Source organism: Macaca nemestrina, chromosome 7 (genome assembly GCF_043159975.1).
Source record: "Macaca nemestrina isolate mMacNem1 chromosome 7, mMacNem.hap1, whole genome shotgun sequence".
NCBI classification, from domain to species: domain Eukaryota; kingdom Metazoa; phylum Chordata; class Mammalia; order Primates; family Cercopithecidae; genus Macaca; species Macaca nemestrina.
Window position 1 is genome coordinate 157,205,367 of NC_092131.1, and position 11,299 is coordinate 157,216,665.

At 44.8% G+C, this 11,299-nt stretch overlaps 1 pseudogene; it reads left to right on the forward strand.

Annotated features, from left to right (window-relative positions):
* Positions 1-7,286: 7,286 nt before the first annotated feature.
* LOC105491147 (U3 small nucleolar ribonucleoprotein protein MPP10-like) overlaps positions 7,287-11,299 on the forward strand; it is a 35,257-nt pseudogene continuing 31,244 nt past the window's right edge.

The window sequence follows — 11,299 nt, forward strand, 5'->3', positions numbered from 1 at the left end:
TTTTGAGCCGACGTGTGTCTCTGCACATGAGCTGGCTTTCCTGAATACAGCACACTGATGGGTCTTGATTCTTTATCCAATTTGCCAGTCTGTTTCTTTTAATTGGGAGCTTTTAGTCCATTTACATTTAAGGTTAATATTGTTATGTGTGAGTTAGCTGGTTATTTTGCCTGTTATTTGATGCAGTTTATTCCTAGCACTGATGGTCTTTAAAAGTTGGCATTGTTTTGTTTTCGCTTTTTGCTTTTTTTTTTTTTTAGATGGAATCTCACTTTGTTGCCCAGGCTGGAGTGCAGTGGTGCAGTCTTGGCTCACTGCAAGCTCTGCCTCCTGGGTTCACACCATTCTGCCTCAGCCTCCCGAATGGCTGGGACTACAGGCACCTGCCACTATGTCTGGCTAATTGTTTTGAATTTTTAGTAGAGACAGGGTTTCTCCATGTTAGCAAGGATGGTCTCAATCTCCTGACCTTGTGATTCACCTGCCTAGGCCTCCCAAAGTGCTGGGATTACAGGCATGAGCCACCACACCTGGCCAAAATTTGGCATGTTTTTGCAGTGGCTCGTGCCAGTTGTTCACTTCCATGTTTAGTACTTCCTTCAGGATCTCTTATAAGGCAGGCCTGGTGGTGACAGAATCTCGCAGCATTTGCTTGTCTGTAAACGATTTTATTTCTCCTTCACTTATGAAGCTTAGTTTGGCTGGATATGAAATTCTAGGTTGAAAATTCTTTTCTTGAAGAGTGTTGAATATTGGCCTCCACTCTCTTCTGGCTTGTAGAGTTTCTGCCAAGAGATCCGCTGTTAGTCTGATGGGCTTCCCTTTGTGGGTAACCTAACCTTTCTCTCTCGCTACCCTTAACATTTTTTCCTTCATTTCAACCTTGGTGAATCTGACAATTATGTGTCTTGGGGTTGCTCTTCTCAAGGAGTATCTTTATGGTGTTCTCTGTATTTCTTGGATTTGAATGTTGGCCTGTCTTGCTAGGTTGTGGAAGTTCTCCTGGATAATATCCTGAAGTGTGTTTTCCAACTTGGTTCCATTGTCCCTGTCACTTTCAGCTACACCAATCAAACGTAGATTTGGTCTTTTCACATAGTCCCATATTTCTTGGAGGCTTCATTCATTTCTTTTCACTCTTTTTTCTCTAAACTTCTCCTCTCACTTTATTTCATTAATTTGATCTTCAATCACTGATATCCTTTCTTCCACTTGATCGAATCGGCTATTGAAGCTTGTGCATGCATCACTTAGTTCTCGTGTCATGGTTTTCAGCTCCATCAAGTCATTTAAGGTCTTCTCTACACTGCTTATTCTAGTTAGCTATTCATGTAATCTTTTTTCAAGGTTTTTAGTTTCTTTGCAATGGGTTCAAACATCCTCCTTTAACTCGGAGAAGTTTGTTATTACCAACCTTCAGAAGCCTACTTCTGTCAGCTCGTCAATGTCATTCTCTGTCCAGCTTTGTTCCATTGCTGGCGAGGATCTGGGATCCTCTGGAGAAGAGGAGGCACTCTGGTTTTCAGATTTTTCCACTTTTCTGTTCTGGTTTCTCCCCATCTTTGTGGTTTTATATAACTTTAGTCTTTGATGCTGGTGACCTACCGATGGGGTTTTGGTGTGCATGTCCTTTTTGTTGATGTTGATGTTATTCCTTTCTGTTTGTTAATTTTCCTTCTAAGAGTCAGGTCCCTCAGCTGCAGGTCTGTTGGAGTTTGCTGGAGGTCCACTCCAGACCCTGTTTCCCTGGGTATCCCCACCGGAGTCTGCAGAACAGCAAATATTGCAGAAGAGCAAACATTGCCGCCTGCTCATTCCTCTGGAAGCTTCATCCCAGAGGGGCACCCACCTGTATGAAGTGTGAGTCAGCCCTTACTGGGAGGTGTCTCCCAATTAGGCTACACAGGGGCCAGGGACCCACTTGAGGAGGCAGTCTGTCCGTTCTCAGAGCTCAAACACCGTGCTGGGAGAGCCACTGCTCTCTTCAGAGCTGTCAGACAGGGACGTTTAAGTCTGCAGAAGTTTCTGCTGTCTTTTGTTCAGCTATGCCCTGCCCCCAGAGGTGGGACCTACAGAGGCAGCAGGCCTTGCAGAGCTGTGGTGGGCTCTGCCCAGTTCGAGCTTCCCCAGCTGCTTTGTTTACCTACTCAAGCCTCAGCAATGGCAGACACCCCTTCCCTGCCAGGCTGCTGCCTCAGACTGCTGCGCTAGCTGTGAGCAAGTCTCTGTGGGCGTGGGACACACCAAGCCAGGCGTGGGATATAATCTCCTGGTGTGCCATTTGCTAAGACCATTGGAAAAGCACAGTATTTGGCCAAGAGTGTCCCAGTTTTCCAGGTACAGTCTGTCACAGCTTTCCTTGGCTAGAAAAGGGAAATTCCCCGATCCCTTGCACTTCCTGGGTGAGGCGATGCCCTGCCCTGCTTCAGCTCACCCTCTGTGGGCTGCACCCACTGTCCATTCAGTCCCAATGAGATGAACGAGGTACTTTAGTTGGAAATGGAGAAATCACCCTCTTCTGCATTAATCACGCTGGAAGCTGCAGACCAGAGCTGTTCCTATTCAGCCATCTTGGAACGGAATCTGGATGATTTACTTTTGGCCAACAGTTCAGAAGCCTCATGCCAGCAGGCTACTCTAGATCTCTTGAAGTTTCTAGCTAATCAAGGGTGCAAGGCATCTAAACTGAAAGCCCAGCTCTGCCTACAACAAGTCAAATATCTAGGCCTAATCTTAGCCAGAGGAACCAGGGCCCTGAGCTAGGAACAAATACAGCCCATACTGGCTTATCCTTGCCCTAAGACATTAAAGCAGTTGCAGGGGTTCCTTGGAATCACTAGCTTTTGCTGACTATGGATCCCTGGATATAGTGAGATGGCCAGGCCACTCTATACTCTAATCAAGGAGACCCAGAGGGCAAATACTCATCTAGTAGAATGGGAACCAGAGGCAGAGACAGCCTTCAAAACCTTAAACCAGGCCCTAGTACAAGCTTCAGCCTTAAGCCTTCCCACAGGATAAAACTTCTCTTTATACATCACAGAGAGAGTGGGAATAGCTGTTGGAGTTTTTACTCAGATTTGTGGGACAACCCCACAACCAGTGGCATACCTAAGTAAGGAAATTGTTGTAGCGGCAAAAGGCTGGCCTCACTGTTTACAGGTAGTTGCAGTGGTTGCTATCTTAGTATCAGAGGCTATCAAAATAATACAAGGAAAGGATCTCACTGTCTGAACTACTCATGATGTAAACGGCATACTAGGTGCCAAAGGAAATTTGTGGCTATCAGACAACCACCTGCTTAGATACCAGGTGCTACTCCTTGAGGGACCAGTGCTTCAAATACGCATGTGTGCAGCCCTCAGCTCTGCCACTTTTCTCCCAGAGGATGGGGAACCAATTGAGCATGACTGCCAATAAATTGTAGTCAACTTATGCCGCCCAAGATGATCTCTTAGAAGTCCCCTTAGTTAATCCTGACTTTAAGCTATATACCAATGGAAGTTCATTTGTGAGGAATGGGATACGAATGGCAGGTTATGCCATAGTTAGTGATGTAACAGTACTTGAAAGTAAGCATCTTCCCCCACGGACCAGTGCCCAGTTAGCAGAACCGGTGGTGCTTACCTGAGCCTTAGAACTGGGAAAGGGAAAAAGAATAAATGTGTATACAGATAGAAAGTATGTTTATCTATCCTACATGCCCATGCTGCAATATAGAAAGAAAGGGATTTCCTAACCTCTGGGGGAACCCCCATTAAATACCACAAGGTAATCATGAAGTTATTGCATGCAGTGCAAAAACCCAAAGAGATGGCAGTCTTACACTGCCAAAGTCATCAAAAAGGTGGAGGAGAAAAGGCAGAAGGAAATCATCGGACAGACACTGAGGTCAAAATTGCTGCCAGGCTGAACCTCCCATTAGAAATATCTATGGAAGGACCCTTGGTATGGAACAACCCCCTGCAAGAGATTAAGCCCCAGAATTCCCTGACTGAAACAGAATGGGGACTTTCATGGGGGTGTAATTTCCTCCCCTCGGGTGATTAATGACAGAAGAGGGAAAGGTATTCATGCCCAAAGCCAGTCAATGGAAAATACTTAAGACCCTTCACCAAACTTTTCATATGGGTATTGAAAACACTCATCAAATGGTCAAATCCTTATTTACAGGGCCAAATATCCTCCAGACCATCCAACAAGTAGTCAAAAAGCCTGTGAGGTGTGCCAAAGCAAAAATCCCTTGGTCCATCGTAAGGCCCCTCTGGGGGAACAAAGAACAGGGCACTATCTTGGAGAGGACTGGCAGTTAGATGTCACCCATATGCCTAAGCCAAGGGGATTTCAATACTTGTTGGTCTGTGTGGATAGAAGCCTTCCCCTGTAAGACAGAGAAGGCTTGGGAAGTGGTTAAAGTCCTAATTCATGAAATAATTCCTAGATTTCGGCTTCCCCAAAGCTTACCAAGAATGCCCTAACAGGATGCGCAATCCAGCTTTTACTCTCTTACATATCCAACCACACCTATTACATGAGCAGTGAAAAGCCCATACACGACCCTATAACCACAAATACTGTCTTAACTTTCCAAGCCCCTTTATGCATCCAGCACAACCTGTTATCAGGCCTGCCCCTGGGGCACCTACTATCCTATCAGTGTAGTTACACGCTACAACTTCAAGCCCCAACTGATCATGGTAACTTCTGAGTCACCCAAACAGCTCCATTCAGATGGCTTGTCCGCTTCTCAGGGCCTCCAAAAATCATCACCTCCTCCCTGCTTAACAAACAGTCGGGGTTTTGTAACGGCAAACGTACTCCCTGCATGACCATTCACCCCTGGATCCCCTGCAGCAGCGCCCCCACCATTAATGATTGCCTTCTCATCCCCTTTTTCAATCACTCCCTTGAATGGTTCCCAGTAGATACAAAACAGTTTTCTCTCCAATGGGAAAATAGAACACAGGGAGCCACTCAGTTTGCTCCCCATACCCATTTCCAGCTGCTCACCAGAGCTACCTTGGCAAGTACTCTAGGGGTATGGGAAAATGAAAACAACAAACTCACACACCTGTTTAACATACACAACCAGTTCTGTCTACAGCCAAGGCATATTTTTTTTTTTTTTTTTTTTGAGATGGAGTTGCCCAGGCTGGAGTGCAGTTGCGCAGTCTTGGCTCACTGCAAGCTCCAGTGTTCCGCCTCCCAGGTTCACGCCATTCTCCTGCCTCAGCCTCCCAAGTAGCTGGGACTACAGGTGTCTGACACCATGCCTGGCTCATTTTTTTATTATTTTTAGTAGAGACGGGGTTTCACTGTGTTAACCAGGATGGTCTCAATCTCCTGACCTCATGATCCACCCGTGTCGGCCTCCCAAAGTGCTGGGATTACAGATGTGAGCCGCCGTGCCTGGCCAGACATATTCTTCTTATGTGGAACTTCAACCTATATCTGCCTCTCCACCAACTGGACAGGCACCTGCACCTTAGTCTTCCTAAGTCCCAACATTGACATTGCCCCAGGAAATCAAACCCTATCAATGCATCTCAAAGCACAAGTCCATCAGTGCAGGGCCATACAACTAATACCCCTAGTTATAGGGTTAGGAATGGCCACTGCTACAGGAACTGGAATAGCAGGTTTGTCCACTTCACTCTCCTACTACCGCACACTCTCAAAGGGTGTCTCAGACTGTTTGCGAGAAATAACAAAATCTATCCTTACTCTACAATCCCAAATATACTCTTTGGCAGCAGTGATTTTCCAAAACTGCTGAGGCCTAAACCTCCTTGCTGCTGAGAAAGGAGGACTTTGCACCTTCTTAGGGGAAGAGTGTTGCTTTTACACTAACGAGTCAGGGAGTGTATGAGACATTGCCCGGCATTTACATAAAAAGGCTTCTGAAATCAGACAACGCCTCTCAAACTCTTATACCAACCTCTGGAGTTGGGCGACATGGCTTCTCCCCTTTGTAGGTCCTGTGACAGCCATCTTGCTATTACTCACCTTCAGGCCCTGTATTTTATTTCATTTCATTTCATTTCATTTCATTTTATTTAGACAGAGTCTTGCTCTGTTGCCCAGGCTGGGGTGCAGTGGCGTGATCTTGGCTCACTGCAGGCTCCCCCTCCCGGGTTCACGCTGTTCTCCTGCCTCAGCCTCCTGAGTAGCTGGAACTACAGGTGCATGCCACCATGCCCGGCTAATTTTTTGTATTTTTAGTAGAGAAAGGGTTTCACCGTAGCAGCCAGGATGGTCTCGGTCTTCTGACTTGTGATCCGCCGCCTGGGCCTCCCAAAGTGCTGGGATTACAGGCGTAAGCCACCGCTCCTGGCCAGATTTTTTTTTTTTTTTTTAACAGGACTTGCTCTCCTTTCTGTTTTCTCCCCCAGCCTCTTTATGGGTGAGTGGCAAAATAACACTTACCTACCGGCTTCCATTTATCTCAGTCCCTGTCCTGTCGGACCCTCTGGACAAGATTCCCCGCCTCTCCCGCCCACATACTGGAAGGTGCAGCACCCAGGGCGCACAGCTCCCGAGAGGCAGTGGGACTCATGCACAAGAAGGCCATTCCCGCACTAAGCCGAGCCGTTTCTGGAAGGTACCCTCTGCCTAGGTGCCGGCAGTGGCCGCAGAACGCACCCGCGGGGAGACAGCGCATCGTCAAGGTGCTTTGGCCGCGTTGAGGCCTCCTTCTCCCCCGGGCTCCATTCCCACGCGCCCCAACCCACCGCGACCTTCGCTGGCGCCCGGTGTTCACCTAATGCATTGGCAGCCACAGCCTTCAACACCAGCCATCTCCGCTGCCTCCCCAGCAGCTGCTGATTGAGGGAGGTGCGCGGCGGAGGGCGGGGCCACCGGCAGGGGGCCTGGCGAAGGCCACTGATTTCCTACTGCATACAACAGCCCACTTTACCTAAAGCAGAAATTAAAGCCAGGAGGCGCCATCCTTTGTGGGCCCCTGAAAAATACAAAACGAGGTTTGGAAACAGTTCAAAGGTGCTTGGGTTGACCAGTAGCAATTTTTATTTCCCGCCCCCCTGCACACGCGAAAGCGCTCGCGCTGCCATTGGCTCGGACTTGGGGTGAGTCCGGAACTTGTGCGCAGGGGAACTTTGGCTTTGAGCTCCCAAGTTGCTCTAGGCACATCCTTGCGGTGCGGTTTCCTGGCGGCGCACATCCTTGCGGCGCGGTTTCTCTTGCCTTGCTTGCAGCGTTGTGTCAGGAGCTGCAGACAGCCATGGCCCCACTGGCCTGGCGCCGAGGGACCCTGGAGCGGCGTCTGACGGAGGTCCCCAAAGCCACCGGCTGGCCCCAGTGCATCCTCACATAAGTGCGCAGATCCCGGGCTTGGGGTGCGACGGCGGTCTCACGTGGAAGCGGATTGCAGACCCCTGGCAAATTGTGGAGCTGGGGGAAGGTAAGAGGAAATGTAAATCACTTTTCCCCACATTTCAGGGTTTATACTTTCCTAGGCTATCAAAATTTTTAAAATTGTTAAAATTTTTACCGTATGGATCTCTCAGTTGAATGTTATTGAAATCAACCTGACCTCAGCTATTAACGCCTAGAAGCTCCCCTTGAGGCTTATTACGGCCGCCATCCCCCTACACACAAACTGTGTTGGTTTCTTCTTCTGCCTATGTGCTCCTAAAGCACTCAGTGTTTACCTGTCATCATACGTTATTGAAAGTACAAACTGTCACTTGTCTACCCACCCCAACTAAGCTTCTTGAGAATCAGAACTTTCATGCCTCTTTCCAGCACAAGCGTTTTATGCCTATTTTGTTGAAGAACTTCAAATATGATCTATAAAATTATAACTCATTTATATTTCAAACTCCAACCTCTCCCTTGAGTTCCCGGCTCTTAGCAACTACAGACTGAGCTTAGTTGGAATTCAGTAGCGCGCAACTGGGATATCAGCACTGTACGGCTTTCAACGATTTTTTTAATTTTGGTACTCTCAGCATCGCAAATGCACTGTGTCCAAAATAGAGTAGAATGTTGTTTCTACCCACCTATACTGCCATCCTCTGAAGTCCTTTCCCCATGCTCCACCACTCAAGCCTTGCCTATCACAGTAAATGGCAGTTCTGTCTTTCCAGTTGCTCACACATAAAACTAGGCTGCTGCTTTGATGACTTCATTTTTCTCTATTCTGTATCTAATTCCTTAGCAATCCTGTCAGTCATACCTCCAAACTGTACTCAGCATATTCACTGCTCTAACTCCAGCTTAAATCACCATCATCCTTTGCCTGGAATTCTGCATCAACCTTCTAATCACTCTACTTTCTTCCTCCTCCTTCCTCCCTTTCTTTTTCCTTAGTGTAAATCATCATTTCATCCTTCGGCTTAAAATATCATGTTTTCTTATTACACTTAAAATGGCGAACTCTTACCCTTGAGCCCCGCAGAATTTGGCTCCCATCAGACTCTCCAACTTCACCTTCTGCCTCCTTCACACTCTAGCCATGCTCACTTTTTTATTCCTCAGGCTTACCAAGCTCAATTGCATCTTAGAGAATTTGTTCTTGCTGTTTCTTCTGCCTGGAATACATGTTTCCTGGTCTTTATAAGACTATCCTTATCTGTAGGTTTCACCTCAGATGTCATATCTAAGAGAGGTTTTCCTTGACCACTGTAGCCAAAGTAAATGTTGATCACTGAAGGAATAAGGGAATAAATGAATGGAGTGGTATATAATGTAGCAGAGTTGGTAATTTAAGGCTAATTCACTATATATCTCCAAGCAAATAGATTCGTAATGCTTTTCCTGCCTAAAATCTATACAGCTGATTCACAAATACTTGGTTGACAGGTTTCATATATCAGTGTGGCTCATCAGCTTATATGTTGCTGGGGCCAGAATCTATACTTACACTTCATTCAAATTTGATTTTACAAGAGTTTGGGTTTTTATTTTTCTTTTAATTAAGAGGGCTGTGAAATTATTACCTATAACTCTAAATCTCATTTAATTCCTCCCTATAGGATTCAAGATGGATTGGCATCAAAGTTCACTTCTTTAACAAAAGTGCTTTATGACTTTAATAAAATGTTAGAGAATGGTAGGATCTGTGGAAGCCCTTTACAAAAACTTGTGATAGAAAGTTTTGATGATGAGCAGACTTTGCAACAACTGGAATTGCAAAATGAACCAATTTTACAATGCTTCCAGAGTGCAGTTAGTGAAACAAAGATGAAGGTATCAGTCTTCTCTCAGAGAGTGAAAAACAGGAGGGTGAAGAGGATGGTTCAGAGACAGAGGCTGATGGCCAGGAGGACCTAGAAGATTTAGAGGAGGAGGAGGAAATGTCAGATATGGGTGGTGACAATCCTGAAGTGGGTGAGAGAGCTAAAAACTCAAGCAAATTCGATCTGAGGAAAAACCCAGTTTTCAGTGATGAGGATTCTGACCATGACTTTGATATTGACAAACTGGAACAGCAGAGCAAGGTGCAAAACAAAGGACATGGAAAACCAAGAGAAAAGTCCATAGTAGACAAGAAATTCTTCCAACTCTCTGAAAATGAGGCCGATTTAGAAAACAGGGAAAAAGAAGAGGAACAAAAAGATGATAATGATGATGAGGTGGAAGATACTGATTTTTTTGAAGATATTGATTCTGATGAAGATGAGGGGGGACTGTTTGGAAGTAAAACACTTAAGGTAAAGTTTTGAGAGAGGAGAGAGCACTTTCCTCCTCCTCCAATTAGCTTTTGTTCTGTTTTTCTAGGAGAGATGTAATTGTAGTCAGAAGATTTAGAGCTAAGAAATATTGTGCTCTATCTTATCAGTTATAAATGAATCTGTACTTCCATTCAGTTTATGTTCCAGTTGTTCTTACAATAGTTTTATGGTAGTGTTTTTAGTTGCCAATTTCACCTAATAACTATTTTTGGCTTGTAGTGTTATTAAGTTAGTAATGGAGACATATAGTATACATAAGTATATATACATGTGTTAATAAGGTATTTTTCTATTCCTAATAGTTTAAAAAGTCTTTTTATTTTAGTCAGGTAAAAGTTTCAGAAATGTGAAGTACAAAGTTTTTTTGATCCAGTCGAAAGTGATGAAGACATAGCAAGTGATCATGATGATGAGCTGGGTTCAAACAAGATGATGAAATTGTTGAAGAAGAAGCAGAAGAACTAAGCATTTCTGAAATGTGAGTATTTTGAACCATCCTTTACATTGTGAGCTGGAATTGCCCAATCATGTATTTGTACTTGTAGTTTTCACATGTTTGTTTTAAGAAGTTAGATTCTGTCATATCAGATACTCTCAAGATAGCCAGAGAAAAGTCTCTGGATTTAAAGGGATATTAGAGTCATTTAATTATGAAAAATGTTACTGACAGTAGCAATTAAACCTTTCTTACAAGGAACTTTGATTTGGTTTTGTGCCCCAAAAATCCTGTTATTTTTGTGAGATAGGAGGTTTGCATTATAGATTGATGAACAATTTATTTTCTATATATTGGATGCTTTTTGTTCTGTTTCTTATATAGCATTTCACTTAAATGATACCTTCTGTTCCTTAATACCTGAATGGTTTTGGAAGTTCTGAGTATTTTGTTGCATTAGGCATATAAAAGAAGAACTCTATTAAGGGAAAAGATGTTTCTTTTTTTTTTTTTTTTTTTTTTTTGAGACGGAGTCTTGCTCTGTAGCCCGGGCTGGAGTGCAGTGGCCGGATCTCAGCTCACTGCAAGCTCCGCCTCCCGGGTTTAGGCCATTCTCCTGCCTCAGCCTCCGGAGTAGCTGGGACTACAGGCGCCCGCCACCTCGCCCGGCTAGTTTTTTTTTTGTATTTTTAGTAGAGACGGGGTTTCACGGTGTTAGCCAGGATGGTCTCGATCTCCTGACCTCATGATCCGCCCGTCTCGGCCTCCCAAAGTGCTGGGATTACAGGCTTGAGCCACCGCGCCCGGCCCGAAAAGATGTTTCCTTTTGTTTTTCTAATGGAAAGCAGTATAATATTTCTTTTTATAGGAGTTTTGGTATTGTAGGGATGAAGATGATGATCTGGAAGAAAGTGAAGACAGTAAACAATGTAAAGACAGCTTGAAAAGAGTGACCTTTGCTTTGCCGGATGATGAGGCAACTGAAGATGCAGGTGTTTTAAATGTAAAGAAAAATTCTGATGAAGTTAAATCCTCTTGTGAAAAAAAACAGGAAAAGGTAATAGGAATTTAAGGAATTTTTAATATGCTTGACATGATTGTGGAACTCACAGAATACTAACAAATCTTCCCTATTTTTCTTTTTCTTTCTTTTTTTTTTTTTTTTGAG